The 17614-nt window shown below is 42.0% G+C and overlaps 1 protein-coding gene across 1 annotated transcript in view; it reads left to right on the top strand.

The window, feature by feature from the left end:
* LOC133464567 (SH3 and multiple ankyrin repeat domains protein 2-like) overlaps positions 1-17614 on the top strand; it is a 273606-nt gene that overhangs the window by 38908 nt on the left and 217084 nt on the right.

Genomic DNA, 17614 nt, shown 5'->3' with positions numbered 1-17614 from the left:
TACTGCATAATTAAAAACAACCTAACCTCCACGTCAACACGAGGTCCCTTTGAACCTGAAGTTAGCGAAGCTCCTTTGTGCCACTTTCAGTCAACTTGTCCAAACTCCAAAGCCATTTCAGAAGTTAAGTGTTCTTTCTGCTCTTGGGGTTTATGACTGTTCTGAACCTTGTGGTGAAGCATCTGTGGAGACGTAGCATCTGCTAAGACGTAGCATCTATGGAGACGTAGCATCTGCTAAAACGTAGCATCTGTGGAGACATAGCATCTGTGGAGACGTAGCATCTGCTAAGATGTAGCATCTGTGGAGACATAGCATCTGTGGAGACGTAGCATCTGCTAAGACGTAGCATCTATGGAGACGTAGCATCTGCTAAGACGTAGTATCTATGGAGACGTAGCATCTGCTAAGACGTAGCATCTATGGAGACGTAGCATCTGCTAAGACGTAGTATCTATGGAGACGTAGCATCTGCTAAGACGTAGCATCTATGGAGACGTAGCATCTGCTAAGACGTAGCATCTGTGGAGACGTAGCTGCGTCCTGGAGGGTGGTGTCCATCCGGCCGGACGTCTTATCCTCCTGATATTTCTGTGATGGATCTGTTTTGATTCTTCATCCATTTTTGTTTCCAGTGATAAATCTTAGCAACACATTTTATTTTACTAGGTCATGAAATCAGGATGAAGCTGAGCAATCGCCCCGTTGGTGATGTTTGAGACAGAAGGACAACCTTTCATTGATCATTCAGATGGACTCAAATATGTCCTGGAGAGAAATGGAGAAAGTCTAAAAATAGATCTGGGGGGTAATACGGTCAAACTGGAGGTGAGGCTTAACAGAAGCTTCGTCTCACTGTCGTCATGGTTACAGATGACAACAGCATCCAGGATCAACTCTGTGCACGGAAAGATAGAACTTCAGATCTACTATTAACTGCCATATAATCAATTTCCCCTCGTGGAAGTATTTTAAATCTAATACCTAACACTAGATTAAAGTACAACTGTACCACCTAACACTAGATTAAAGTACAACCGTACCACCTAACGCTAGATTAAAGTAGAACCGTACCACCTAACACTAGATTAAAGTACAACCGTACCACCTAACGCTAGATTAAAGTACAACCGTACCACCTAACGCTAGATTAAAGTACAACCGTACCACCTAACGCTAGATTAAAGTAGAACCGTACCACCTAACGCTAGATCAAAGTACAACCGTACCACCTAACGCTAGATTAAAGTACAACCGTACCACCTAACGCTAGATTAAAGTAGAACCGTACCACCTAACGCTAGATTAAAGTACAACCGTACCACCTAACGCTAGATTAAAGTACAACCGTACCACCTAACGCTAGATTATAGTACAACCGTACCACCTAACACTAGATTATAGTACAACCGTACCCCCTAACACTAGATTAAAGTACAACCGTACCACCTAACGCTAGATTATAGTACAACCGTACCACCTAATGCTAGAATATAGTACAACCGTACCACCTAACGCTAGATTAAAGTACAACCGTACCACCTAACGCTAGATTAAAGTACAACCGTACCACCTAACGCTAGATTAAAGTAGAACCGTACCACCTAACGCTAGATTAAAGTACAACCGTACCACCTAACGCTAGATTAAAGTACAACCGTACCACCTAACGCTAGATTATAGTACAACCGTACCACCTAACACTAGATTATAGTACATCCGTACCCCCTAACACTAGATTAAAGTACAACCGTACCACCTAACGCTAGATTATAGTACAACCGTACCACCTAATGCTAGAATATAGTACAACCGTACCACCTAATGCTAGAATATAGTACAACCGTACCACCTAACGCTAGATTATAGTACAACCGTACCACCTAACACTAGATTAAAGTACAACCGTACCACCTAACGCTAGATTAAAGTACAACTGTACCACCTAACGCTAGATTATAGTACAACCGTACCACCTAACGCTAGATTTATAGTACAACCGTACCACCTAACGCTAGATTAAAGTACAACTGTACCACCTAACGCTAGATTAAAGTACAACCGTACTACCTAACGCTAGATTATAGTACAACCGTACCACCTAATGCTAGATTAAAGTACAACTGTAGCACCTAACTAGATTAAAGTACAACCGTACCACCTAACGCTAGATTAAAGTACAACTGTACCACCTAACACTAGATTAAAGTACAACCGTACCACCTAACGCTAGATTAAAGTACAACTAGTAGGTCCTTCCTACAACTAGTAGGTCCTTCCTCCCTGCAGCTGTGAGACTACACAACCAGCACTGCTCACAGTAGACCACAAACAAAAATGTGCAATACCATTCTCTGGTATTGTAAATATCCTCTGTAATATCCATCTGTAAATATCCATCTGTTTTTCTTTTTGTATACTAGTATTTTTTTTATTTATTACTATTTTTATTCTCCTTCTTCTTCTTCTTATTATTATTGTATATACTGTCTATAGTGTTTTTCTATTATTATTATTATTGTATATACTGTTTATAGTGTTTTTCTATTATTATTATTATTGTGTGATATTGATGCCTCTTGTGTTTTGCACTATCCACTTTGCTGCTGTAATCTGGAAATTTCCCCTCTGGGGGACTATTAAAGGATTTCTTATCTTATCTTATCTTAACTGTACCACCTAACTAGTTTAAAGTACACCCGTACCACCTAACACTAGATTAAAGTACAACCGTACCACCTAACGCTAGATTAAAGTACAACCGTACCACCTAACGCTAGATTAAAGTACAACCGTACCACCTAACGCTAGATTAAAGTACAACCGTACCACCTAACGCTAGATTAAAGTACAACCGTACCACCTAACGCTAGATTAAAGTACAACCGTACTACCTAACGCTAGATTATAGTACAACCGTACCACCTAATGCTAGATTAAAGTACAACTGTAGCACCTAACTAGATTAAAGTACAACCGTACTACCTAACACTAGATTAAAGTACAACTGTACCACCTAACACTAGATTAAAGTACAACCGTACCACCTAACGCTAGATTAAAGTACAACTAGTAGGTCCTTCCTACAACTAGTAGGTCCTTCCTCCCTGCAGCTGTGAGACTACACAACCAGCACTGCTCACAGTAGACCACAAACAAAAATGTGCAATACCATTCTCTGGTATTGTAAATATCCTCTGTAATATCCATCTGTAAATATCCATCTGTTTTTCTTTTTGTATACTAGTATTTTTTTTATTTATTACTATTTTTATTCTCCTTCTTCTTATTATTATTATTATTGTATATACTGTCTATAGTGTTTTTCTATTATTATTATTATTATTGTATATACTGTTTATAGTGTTTTTCTATTATTATTATTATTGTGTGATATTGATGCCTCTTGTGTTTTGCACTATCCACTTTGCTGCTGTAATCTGGAAATTTCCCCTCTGGGGGACTATTAAAGGATTTCTTATCTTATCTTATCTTAACTGTACCACCTAACTAGTTTAAAGTACACCCGTACCACCTAACACTAGATTAAAGTACAACCGTACCACCTAACGCTAGATTAAAGTACAACCGTACCACCTAACTAGTTTAAAGTACACCCGTACTATCTAACGCTAGATTGAAGTTTGAACGTTTCTACGTAACAATTGTGATTAAATAAGTTTAGGGAGTTAAAATCATTGTTTTTTGGAACAAATGCAAACATCCTTGTTGATCTTTTGGATGTTCAGGTGGCAGTTTAATCTAAAACAGACCTTTAACTCTGTTTAGTTTGGATTTAGTAAATGGATCAACTCTTTTGTCCATCCTCTCTGATACCTGGAATCAATACTACAAGGTACTACAAGTACTTCAGGTACTACATAGTTAAAATATTTTTGTTCATAAACTCCATAAACAGATGAGAATTCAGGATGTTCAGTGTTTTTCTGTGAAGCTGAAACCTTCAGATGTCCTAGTTCTATTCCCTGAGGAACTGATACTCAACAGCCATTGGCTGGTCTGTGTTCGATTGCTCGATTGCTCTGTGTCCCAGAGAGAATGGTACATATTGTATTGAGTTTACGCATTGAACTCATGGTGTTTGAACAACAGCAGCATATTGAGCTTTAGCGGATAATTGTGCTGTAATAAACTCTAATAAGCAGTTGAAGTCGCCTGCCTGTAAATGACATGATTTAACACATTTTACAGCACAAGTGAAGTACTCGTGTTTTCTAAACGGTGTGAGGTCTCCTGAAATTAATGATAAGTGGTCCATTATCTTTCTGTATTAACGTTTCTACACGAGCGTATTCTGCCGCCAGGATTGAACCAGCAGCAGCAGAGCGTCAGATTAGCGTTGTGCAGGGCTGTGGGGGATGGAGGGATGCAGGGATGGAGGGATGGAGGGGATGCTGCTGTTAAACGAGTGGGCAGGTGAAAGCAGGCGGCGAGCAGCTGATGCAGCTGAACAATGGCCAGGGATTCTGGTGAAAACAGAGCAGTGGAAAAGAGGAGAAGAATAGAGGGAAGGCTTTGGCATGGCCGTCTGTTTGGCCGCGGTCGGCTCGTTTTTCTCTCTTTACCTTCCAGGAGACGGTCGCATCCAAAGCTCATGAGAATGAACCAGATCTCAGGATCCTGCAGGAGGAGAGACGTTTAAAGCTGAAACGGCAGTAAAAGCAACAGAGACATGATGTTTGTTAGAGGAAAGTTCTGAGTTAGAGTAAACCGATACGGTATTTAAGGTCCTCAGTGTCGTTGTTACACACCAGCCGCTGAAAAACAACACCAAAGCAGGTTGGAACGACTCAGAATGACTCGTTTAAACGGCAGTGAAGCCAGAGACCCGCTGGGTTGGCTGTTGGTCAGAGCGTCTGCAGCGTAAGACAGGGAGGCGGTCGTCCATCACTCGTCCATCAGTCGTCCATAAGTCGTCCATCAGTCTTCCATCACTCGTCCATCACTCGTCCATCACTCGTCCATCACTCGTCCATCAGTCATTCTTCAGTCGTCCATCACTCATCCACCATTTGCTCATTGATTGTCCATCAGTTATCCATCACTTGTCCATCACTTGTCCATCACTCATCCATCACTCGTCCATCACTCGTCCATCACTCGTCCATCAGTTGTCCATCACTCGTCCATCACTCGTCCATCACTCGTCCATCACTCGTCCATCAGTTGTCCCTCATTCGCTCATTGATTGTCCATCAGTTATCCATCACTTGTCCATCACTTGTCCATCACTCGTCCATCACTCGTCCATCAGTCGTCCATCAGTCGTCCATCACTCGTCCATCACTCGTCCATCAGTCATTCTTCAGTCGTCCATCAGTCTTCCATCACTCGTCCATCAGTCATCCATCGGTCGTACATCACTTGTCCATCACTCGTCCAACACTCTTCCATCAGTCGTCCATCACTCATCCATCAGTCATCCATCGGTCGTCCATCACTCGTTCATCAGTCGTCCATCACTCGTCCATCACTTGTCCATCACTCGTCCATCAGTCATTCTTCAGTCGTCCATCAGTTTTCCATCACTCGTCCATCAGTCGTCCATCGGTCGTCCATCACTCGTCCATCACTTGTCCATCAGTCATCCTTCAGTCGTCCATCATTCTTCCATCTCTCTTCCATCACTCATCCATCAGTCGTCCATCACTCGTCCATCACTCATCCACCATTCGCTCATTGATTGTCTATCAGTTATCCATCACTTGTCCATCACTTGTCCATCACTCGTCCATCACTCGTCCATCATTGACTATCCATCAGTCATCCATCACTCGTCCATCAGTCATCCATCACTCGTCCATCAGTCATCCATCAGTCGTCCATCTCTCGTCCATCACTTGTCCATCACTCGTCCATCACTCGTCCATCAGTCATCCATCACTCATCCATCACTCGTCCATCTCTCATCCATCACTCGTCCATCACTCGTCCATCACTCGTCCATCACTTGTCCATCACTTGTCCATCACTCTTCCATCACTTGTCCATCACTCGTCCATAACTCTTCCATCACTCGTCCATCACTCGTCCATCACTCGTCCATCACTTGTCCATCACTTGTCCATCACTCGTCCATCACTTGTCCATCACTTGTCCATCACTCGTCCATCACTCGTCCATCACTCGTCCATCACTCATCTATCAGTTGTCCCTCATTCGCCCATTGATTGTCCATCAGTTATCCATCACTTGTCCATCACTCGTCCACCAGTCGGTTCCAAACCAAAAAGGCTCTATGAAACCAGACTAAAGCGTAAATGTGATGTGAACATGAACTCAACAGCTGACGGTGAAAGTTCATACGCTCAGTTTTTCGCTAATAGGACAAAGGTCAATTTATCGTCAATAAGAGGCAGATATTTGCATTTCCACATTGGCTTTACTGACATCTCATCATTATTCAGCCTCCACCTCCCGCTGGAGGAGATGCTCCTCTTCTCCTCTGAAGAATGTACCTAATGTACGGACTAGCGACATGTGGAACCTCTCACCATTTCATCAGGTACAAAGAAGCCGGGCCGTGTATTTACCAGACCGTCGCCACGGTAACGAGGACACGGCCGACAGCTTCCTCATGTCATGCACGTAAACGCTGATTTTTAACTTCCTTGTCACGATGCATCAAAGTTAGATAAAAAAACATCCGTAGAAAAACCTAGTTCAAATCTTCAAATCTTTATCCTTTATTTCATTCATGTTCAATATAATTACAACAAATCTCTTTCCTTGAATGAAAGGGAACAGAAAGAAGACTAAGCTGACTTTATCTGTCCCTTTTTCCTAAGAAATCAAATTTCAATTAATGTAATAAGAAAAAAACAAAAACAAATTACGCAATTTAAAAAAAAACAACAAACAAACAAAAAAACAAACTACAAACTACAACAAAGTTATAAAATAACACAAAATAGCTGTCGTCAAACACAGATAGTTGTATTATTTTTTGATTCAAAGAAAAAAAATATGACAATGGTGCTAAAAAGAGAGAGAGGGGAAAAATAGAAAACCCACCTAACTTAACAATTATCATGATATTTCTTCATCAAACTGGCTTTTGTTATTCTTTTAAATGTAATTAAGGCCCTATTGTATCTGTAGGAGATGTTTTTTTTGTTTTTCTTCCCCCTAAACGTGCCCCAAAAGTCACCAAATTTTGCATGCAAGCCAGGCCTGGTGAAACATGTGATATTTAATGGTTTGCATTAATGGTGTGGCCTAATGGCTCAACAGCGCCCCCTAGAAAACTTTGTGCCTCAAGCCCCACAATACGGTTTGACGTACATGCACGGAAATCGGTACACACCTGTATCATGTCGCAACTTAAAGAAACGTCTCTCTCCATGACCGAAACCGAACAGGAAGTCGGCCATTTTGAATTAATCGTATAATTTTGGCGCAATTTACCCCATTTCTTCGGCGGTCTCAGTCAAAAGCGTTACCGTGGCGACTATAGACGCCAAAAAGCACGCCCCACCTTCATCTGATTGGTGCATATTTGATAGTTGCTACTTTCTGCCATAACTTTTGAATGGTTTGACATAGAGAGTGGTGTCACTGGACTTAGTTTTGAGTCCTTGACCTTTATTGGGGAAAATTGCACGCGCGAGGGCCCGTTCATCGCTGCTTGCAGCTTTAATTTTTGATTTGCATTCTTTGGCTTCTGTATCCAGATTGTTCCATAAACTGATACCTTTTACAAAAACACAACGTTCCATTAATTTTGTCCTGAATTTTGTTTTTTTTTTAAGATTTCTGTTCCTTTTAAGTTATACTGTACTTATTTTCTCTTTTTTCAACTTTTTCCTGTATAAGGTTAAACGTTTCACAGCTCTTAGATCAGAAATAAAGTAACAACATGTTGTAAACGGTAAAACGGTTGTAAAATGCAAAAATCACCTGATTAAAGCTCTGAGCTCCGCTGTGAGAGACAGCTGGTGCTCTTCTCTGCCTCTCTTCTCTTCCTCTCTTACTCCTCTCCCTCAACAGCATGTTTTCACTAAATGAAAAGCTCTTCAGCTGCCGCTCATCATCACCTTTAAGAGTCTCCAGCTCGTCACGAGCAGCTGAGTCTGAGGCGGTCGCTTCACTTTCAAACAACCCTGAAGAGCTGAATGAGCCGACGGGACGTCAGTCCTGCCAACGTGAGCCACAAAAGGGAAAATACAAAGTACATGATTTTATTATTTATTATCGCCTCGGAAATTAATTCAAAGATAAATGTATTTTGCATGAAGGTCAGCCGAAGCTCTCAGTTCCCTCGTTATAAATATGTGAACAGTGAAATAGCAGCTCCAGATCAGTAGAGGAGTTACCTTCAAACCAGCGAGCAGGAAATGTTGCAGGAAAACAACATTTATCATCCCGTCATTATCAGGAAACTGATGGATGGTTGGATGGATGGATGGTTGGATGGATGGATGGATGGATGGATGGTTGAATGGATGGATGGATGGATGGTTGGATGGATGGATGGATGGATGGATGGATGGATGGATGATGATGGATGGATGGATGGATGGTTGGATGGATGGATGGATGGATGATGATGGATGGATGGATGGTTGGATGGATGATGGATGGATGGAGGATGGATGGATGCATAAATAGATGGATGGATGGATGGATGGATGGATGGATGGATGGATGGATGGATGGATGGATGGATGGATGGATGGATGGATGGATGGATGGATGGATGGATGGATGGATAGCTAGAGTCAGAGTAGCTACAGAAAAGTATCTACCCGGCACGTTAGAGCCCTGGAGGGAAAGAACCAAACCTGGTGGAGGAGACGAGTCGGTGCTGGTGGAAAAGAGCCAATAGTCTGTCCGTTCGGACCCGGGGGACACAAGAGATTGTTTGTCTCTTGGGTGAAGGATACCAGCGGTAGGCCTGTGTTGAAAAAATAGATTTTCCGATTCTGAATCGATTCTCATATTAATTCCTAAAAATCCATTCATATGTCTAAATATCGATTCTTTTTCATCATTACATTACAACTTTTGGTATTTTTTTGTTTATGCCCAAAAAAGGAATGTTTTGTTGGACACAAGAATAACTGGTGCCATGTTTTTGCCTTTTAATATGTTTAAAGGAATGAAAACATTAAAGTTTTCAGTTATAATTACATAAATTGTCTTAGCTTCATTACTTTATATACTGTCTTGGGGTTACATTTGCAAAAAATGCTAAAAAGCCAAATTCTCAAAAATTAAAAACCGAATAAGACCAAAAATCCTTACAGCATCATTAGCTGCAATACTTGAATCTCAATATAATACTAGTATTAATATGTTGCAGAACTACAGGCATATCATTCATGCAACAGTTCAAAGTGTTTTAATAACACTAACCCAAATCAATATCGGAATTGAATTGAATCGAATTTGATCGAATCAAATCTTGATAATCGATTCTGAATCTTAAGAATCAGAATCAAATCGATTCTTGAGATTTGAATTGATCGCCAGCCCTAACCAGCGGGTGCGTCTGCGTGGTTTTCCCTCTAGTCCAGGTGTGTCACTGGGTCGATAGCCGTCTCTGTACCTGAGATCTTCTGATTCCTGGTGGATCAGAGATCAGCTTCAGGGAACTGTTTCCACCTCTCAGCAGGTGCGTTTGTTCGTATCCCAGACATCCATCTACGAGACCTCATTTTCATGTCCACAATGCCCCCCCCCCCCCCCCATCGCTGCATATAGTTCCTCATGAATATTCAGCGAACAGACGAGCCCCAGATGTGCTCGGGAGGCAGAACTGGGCCGCCAGTGTATAATTGAGGGACTCCATTAAACTTTAAAGTTGAGCGGCTTCTCGTAGCACCGCTGTTTCCCAGCAGCACGTGGGGCGGCGTGGGGCGGCGTGGGGCGGCGTGGGGCGGTGGAAGCGCCGCCGTAGCAGCTCACGTGTGAGCGGAGCCCTGCATCGCTCCATCACCTCGGCGGTGATGCTGCGTCCGGACGGCTGTTGATTGCGTTCTCCTGTCTATGGCAAGCCGTTTTATTATTTAACAGCTAGACTGGATATGTGTTGCAGATTATCCACAATTCAATTCTTCCTAGTCAAAAAGAGCATTTCAGATATCTACAATTACATTCTTCCTGTCCACAATTGTCATTTCAGATATCCACAACTTCATTTTGCCATTCATGTGTGTGGGGTTTCTAATTACAGATATCTACAATTCAGTTGCAGATATCTGCAATGTGAATTACGGATATCTGCAACTGAATTACAACTAGCTGTAATTCCAGTTTCAGATATCTACAATTTAATTCTGTATAGTGATAATTCCAGTTCAAGATATCTTTAATTCCCTTCAATTCAAGATATCTACATCGTCCTTTTTAGATATCTTAAATTAAAGGAGCATAAGGCTCCTTTTAAGAAATGAGACTCTCTAGCGCCACCCTTCGCCACGACGGCCGTTGGGGGTACTGCAGCCAACAGTGAAGCTGGCACGGGAGAACGGGGAGAACGCGCATGCAGCGTCATGTGACGTCACATCCGCCGTCCAGCGCGGGAAATTCGGAGTCCGAATTGCAGCACATTTTGCAGCACACAGCCTGTTCAAGGCAACGGAGAGATACACTAGAGGACTCATTCTTTTGGGTTTGGAACGCTTCATCTGACATTATTACTAGAAAACTTAAAACGTATACGAATTTTTTTCATAAATCCTGCCTCAATCCTGCCTCATGCTCCTTTAAGTTTTGACTAGTCAGAACAAAGTTGTAGATATCTCAAACTGGAATTACGGATAGTCATAATTTAACTGTAGATATCTATAATCAAGTTATAGATATCTTGAAATTAATCTTAATTAGAGATATTTCAAATTGGAGATATCTTTAACTTCCATTCTGCCTAGTCAAAATGTAGTTACAGATATCTTGAATTAGAGTTTTGACTAGGCGAAATGACGTTATAGATATCTTGAATGACAATTCTGACTAGTCACAATGACATTATGTCTGGTCACAATGCAGTTGTAGATATCTGCGATGTTAATTCCGGATAGTCAAACTTAGCCATTAAATGCTAAAACGGCTTGCCATACGCTCATGCTTGGCAGCGTTTACTCGGGCGTTAGCATCACTTCCCCCGGGAAGCAGAAAGCTGCGCTCCTCCCAGCATCTCGTGCAGCTCCGGGAGTCAGGAACAAACCAACACGGAACGTAATTGCAGGCGTCATCCATTATTGACGGAGCTCTGACATCCGTCCAAAGTGACTTTACACGGAGAGAGAATGCACTCGACTTCCTCTCATGTGAAAATGACGCCATTGCTGTTAAAACAAAGTGGGGAGCAGATGTGAGTAGGGTTGCCAACTCCCTGTAAAATAAATCAGGGTGACCTCATCAGCCGACCCGGTTGCCTTCACCTTTCCTGTCATGGTGAATTTTTTAGCCCCTTTTTTTGTGAGTGAAACGATTTTTGAACTGTTTGACTCGAACCAGAATTGAATTAGTTGCATATTTTTGAATGCCATGAACACATGGAAAACAAATTATTATCCAGCAATTTACTTTAATACTACGGAAGAGTATTAGGGCCAGGCAGGAGAAAAATAAAAATAATATTTTGGAGGAGGAAGATTTTTTTTTCTTTATGCACTTCGAGAAAAAAGAGAAAGAGAGACACTTTTAACTGCAGCAGCTCTGTGTGTGTGTGTGTGTGTGTGTGTGTGTGTGTGTGTGTGTGTGTGTGTGTGTGTGTGTGTGTGTGTGTGTGTGTGTGTGTGTGTGTGTGTGTGTGTGTGTGTGTGTGTGTGTGTGTGTGTTGATTAAACAGCAGGAGGTAGATTAGAAGAATCATACATTGATGATGTTGCTGCTTAGTTTGTGAGTAAATAGGTTGGAATTCATTATTTTGTAGGAAGAAACGCTAACGAGGCAATCAGAGCCTTTTGTGTGTGTGTGTGTGTGTGTGTATGTGTGTGTGTGTGCGTGTGCGTGTGCGTGTGTGTGTAAGGGGGGCGCTGTAACCCTGACACTCTTTTGTTGTCCTTGAAAACTTGGTTTGGTAAATTTATGATCCACAGAAGAAGAAGCTCGTTAAATTTCAACTTGAACCACAGACTCATGTGTTTTGACCATTCGTTTACACAAAAGAAGCTCAAAGTCACTAAAAACCATTATTTCTGAAAACTCCGGCCAAAGTGGAGATTTGCAAAAACTCTGTCTTCACGTTTGCTTGTAAACAGAGAGAAACGGACATTTAGGCTTCAGAACGTCACATTATGCGACAGAAAGTCACCAGCGTCATGACTGCAACCTGTGTTTACAATTTGTTTGGCCACCGTCAACATTTTACCTGTTTTATATTCTAACGTCTCGCTTAAAGGTAACTCCACTTCTCTGTCACTCCAAATGAAAGACTCTCGTTCATCTTGGAAGTAACTGGAAGTTACTCGTGTCATTTGTTGATGTTTTTTTCCAGGATTCTGATTGGCTAGCATGACTTTATCTTGTCGTTACACTGCCCCCTGTAGGTTTGGCTGCTCATAGCACCTTAACAGCTATTTATGCAGGTTCGTGTAAATTATAGTATTTTTCAAAACGTAGAGGGAGAAATATCCGTTTTTGTAAATACCTGGCTACGTGGAAACGTGGCCTGAAAGGTTTCTGGATCAGAGACCAGGTCCACCAGGACCAGACCAGACCAGACCAGCCCCCCTCGTCCCCCTGGCTGCAGGACCCGCGGGTCCTGCAGCTTCCCTCGGCTGTATTTATGGTTATTGTTCTGCTCGCAGCTCCACTTCCTGCCCGGCAGGATCGGTGATCCAACCGGTGATCCATCATCGGACATCAGGCTAATTAAAAAGTCCATTTTAAAGTGTCCATTAAAAATTGATTAGATGATATATTCTCCTGCTGTCATCTCCATGGCAACGCCAGCATCCCGTAACCATGGCAACGCTAGCATCCCGTAACCATGGCAACGCCAGCATTAGTAGTAGTAGTAGCAGCAGTAGCAGTAGTAGTAGTAGTGAATGAATGAATGAATGAATGAATGAATGAATGAATGAATGAATGAATGAATGAATGAATGAATGAATGATCTTTATTTCGGTCTTGTACACACCTTTTACAAAACAAAATGAAAAAGTTAAATAAACATTTATTTTGCCGAAAAGGTGCAGCTGAAGCCGTAGCTTCTACCCTTTTATCTTGTGATCAACTTAAACATGAAACAATAGCATTAATCCATGAAAACAAACAATGCATAAAGAAGACAAAAAATAAATAAGACAAAATATAAAATTGACGTTTCACATTCTAGAATGTTTTTGATAATATACTTTATAGTTATAGTGTTTTATATTTATTTACAATATTTTCTCTAGACATTTCCTTAAACTTGAAGATAGAACTGCACATTTTTAGGTCGTTGTCACAACTATTCCATATTTCTCTTGCCTTAATTGATGTCCATCTCTCTTTAATATTTGGTCTTACTGTCGTCGTCTCAAACATGAGTTTCTCCTGGGCTTTAAAGGCAAATAAAACAGATTTCTGCTCTACTATATCATGTATCGAGTATTATATTTAATAAAGAGATTATTTGTTGGTTCATAATAGTCAGATCTATTAATTATCCTTAAAGCTCTTTTCTGTAATGAGAAAATAGGGTTTATATTTGTTTTATAGGGGTCACCCCAAACCTCCACACAATAAATCATGTATGGAACTATGATTGAGCAATACATCAAAAACTGTGCTCTAGTAGGAATAGTAGTTGTAGTAGAACTTACGCACTTCAATCACTGAAGGCAGTTTCTCACCTCTGACATCCATCACTGATGCATCTCTCTCACACGCACACACACACACACACACGCACACGCACGCACACACACACACGCACACACACACACACACACACACACCGTCAGAGCTGCCCAGCCGGAGGAGAAGGGGGGGTGGAGACGGCGGACATGACAGTTATTATTCCTGTTGAAACCTCGTTTCCAGACTGAGTCGACCGACTGTCACATTTAAATCAAATGTTTTCAGATGGTTCTGGGGGGAAAGGAAGCTGCCAATCAAAGCAGCGCGGCAGCTCAGATCCTCCTGCAGAGTTTCCTCTGAACCACGTCCTCCGGACGGAGCACATACTGGACTACAATCAACTACACTCTGATTGAAAACTAGTCACTTCAGATACGGGTGTAAAGTATTTGAATTTGAAAGAAAATAAATAGTTTTATTTTCCTTCAAGGATCCATAAAACGTTGATGTTTGCAGACAGCACTTTTCAGACCTGGTTGTTCCAAACGTATTGTTAGAGTAGAGTACTCATAGTCTGGACTCGAGTACCCTGTGCTTTTTATTATTTTACCTCTTTTCTCATCATTTTATCTCATTTTATTTGTTATTTAAGCGTAAATTAAACACTTTTTGAAAACTGTGCGAATTTGTAACTGCTGGACTCTACTGCCCTTATTCTTTAACAACTTGTGCTTTCTATTATATTACCTATTTTCTTATCATTTTATTTATTATCATTTGTTATTTATGTTTTAATTGTGTCTTGCCGCTTTTAATGTTGATGTAAAGCACTTTGAATTACCTTGTGTTGAATTGTCTGGACCCGAGTCCTCTGGTATCCTGGAGGTCCATTTTTAAGTTTGGGTGTCTGGATCTTCCTCTCAGCCTGAAACCTGCTGCCCTGACATGAACACTGTCCCCCACCAGTGTGGCCGGCTGCTGTTGCCATGGTTACGGGTCCATCACATCGCTGAGGTCTGACCCCTGATCTGGTTAACAGTCGTCCTCCTGTTTGTTTGTTTGGATGTTTCAGCTCTCTGTCCTCCGGAGCCGATGGTCGGCCTCACGCCGGCAGGGAAACTGCCGGGGAAGATTAGACGCGTTAGTCTCAGCAGGACGGAGGAAACCAGCAGAAACCAGCAGAATTATGGGCTGGAATTGATGTTCACACCGACTCTGCTATTTCAGGACCTGAAGTTGTTATTTTTGTTATCAGAGATAGAAACCCGGCCGAGCCGCAGAGCTTATCCGTCATGGCCTGAGAGGCGGTCGCCATGGCGACCTGCCCCTGCTCCTCTCATCCGCAGCGGTCCAGGTATCCGGGATGATGAAGAGCACCCCGGGGTGACGGTTCCTGCATTAGTGCCCCGGACACGTCGGTCCGGCCCGCCTGAAGCGGACCGGACCGGCTCATCTTTATTAAAGGCCGAGCACTTACAGTGCGAAGGCATTGTAAGCGAAGGTATTCGTATTATTATTATTTTTCTGATGAAAGGAGGGCCTTTTTGCCCCCCTAAACGTGCCCCAAAAGTCACCAAATTTTGCACGCAAGCCAGGCCCCCTAGAAAACTTTGTGCCTCAAGCCCCACAATACGTTTTGATGTACATGCACGAAAATCGGTACACACCTGTATCATGGTGTAACTTAAAGAAAAGTCTCTTGGCGCCATGGCCGAAACCGAACAGGAAGTTGGCCATTTTGAATTAATCGTGTCATTTTGGCGCAATTTATGTAATTCCTTCGGCAGTTAATACGGCCCGAACCGTAACGTGCAACCAGATGTGTTATATATCAAAATGTGCCTCTCCATCTTGCGACAACACGCATTACTTTCTCTTTCAAAAGCGTTACCGTGGCGACGCTAGACGCCAAAAAGAGCGCCCACCCTTCATCTGATTGGTTCAGACAGAAAAAACTTTGTGCCTCAAGCCCCACAATACGGTTTGACGTACATGAACGAAAATCGGTACACATCTGTATCATGTCGCAACTTAGATAAAAGTCTCTTGGCGCCATGGCCGAAACCGAACAGGAAGTCGGCCATTTTGAACATTCTGAATAAATCGCGTAATTTTGGAGCAATTTTGGCCATTCCTTCGAGAGTTAATACGGCCCGAACCGTAACGTGCACCCAGGTGTGTTATACATCAAAATGTGCGTCTCCATCCTGTGACTACGCGCATTACTTTTCTCTTTCAAAAGCGTTACTGTGGTGATCCTAGACGCTAAAAAGCGCGCCCCTCCTTCATCTGATTGGTCCATATTTGATAGTTCCCCAAAAGTCACCAAATTTTGCATGCAAGCCAGGCCTGGCGATAAATTTGGTAATTCATGGTTTGCATTAATGGGCGTGGCAAAATGGCTCAACAGCGCCCCCTAGAAAACTTTTCTCTGCCATAACTTTTGAATGGTTTGACATAAAGAGTCGTGGGTGGTGTCATGGGACTCGGTAGAGTCCTTGACCATAATTGGTGAAAATTAACCCGGCCCCTTCTTCTGATTGGTTGTCCCTATATTCTGACTATACCTTTTGAATGGTTTGACATAGAGAGTCGTGGGTGGTGTCTTCGGACTCTGTATTGAGTCCTTGAGCTTCATTTGCCTGAATTAGCCCCGCCCCTTCTTCTGATTGGTTGTCCCTATTTTCTGCTATAACTTTTGAATGGTTTGACATAGGAAGTCACAGGCTACTTAAGAAGGTTTGAAAGAAGCCTTTTGCTGTTAAGAGCTTCATAACTGATCTGGGAAACCCGGCCAAAACCTGTAATTAGTTTAGAATATTCCCGACGGGGTTTCTGCAGCACCGTACATGAGCTACGAATGTTTTACGGTTTTAAAAACCTGGATCACTGCATTTATTAGTGAAAAATCTCTGTGTAATAGACCGGAAAAGAAATGTCCTTCTATTGTGATAAATTGATATTTTGTCATCTTTCTTTCCTTTTATTGCTCCTTCTTTCTTCATTCTGTAAAACCGGTCTTTGTTCTAAATGAAGGTTGTTTAAGATCTCCAAAAATGCTGTTTATAATCCCATCATTATCAAATGATAAATGGTTTATAATCCCATTGAACATAAATCCTTCATAAAAGCACTGCATCATTTTTTATTTTAATATTTTCCTATTTATCACCTCATTTATCCTCCAAGTGTCAGTCCTAGGCCTCGCCTCTCTGCATCCATCCATCCATCCATCCATCCATCCATCCATCCATCCATCCATCCATCCATCCATCCATCCATCCATCCATCCATCCATCCATCCATCCAGGCTTCTAGTTCACTAACGCTGGGCCTCAAACACCCCGACCTCTTCACCTGAAACCACTTCGTTTGGAGCTAAATGTGCAGATTGTTTTCTTTTTTGTAATTCAAGTTTTTATTTCTTAGTCTTTGGTGTTTGACAGTACAAAACTTTACATTGTGAGACATTTCTTATTATATACGTTACATGTAGTATCAGTGTCATAGCAAAACCACAATAAAATAAAGATACAGTGTGAATGTTGCTGTTCGTAAAGTGAGCATATTGATGGTTACATAGCTGGACATCAGATCCATACGATGGATTATAGTGCTGGATACAATCGGAGGGAGGTATTCATACTGTAGGCTCATCAACGTGATGTGGGCCCAGAACAATCACAGACTGGTGCCTTGGTCTTGTTTGTATTGTTCAACCTGTTGAGCATAAGTTCATATGAAGCTGTCTTTATCATAATATTTATCCACTCTTTCAGTTCAGGGGGTTTGGGTGTTTCCACCGTTTAAGTATTGCCCTTGGCTGAAGGGATAAGCTGTGCGACCAAAACTCAGA

Source organism: Cololabis saira, chromosome 2 (assembly GCF_033807715.1).
Source record: "Cololabis saira isolate AMF1-May2022 chromosome 2, fColSai1.1, whole genome shotgun sequence".
NCBI classification, from domain to species: Eukaryota; Metazoa; Chordata; class Actinopteri; order Beloniformes; family Belonidae; genus Cololabis; species Cololabis saira.
Note: the sequence above shows the minus strand (reverse complement) of the source record. Positions and strands in the feature narration are given on the sequence as shown.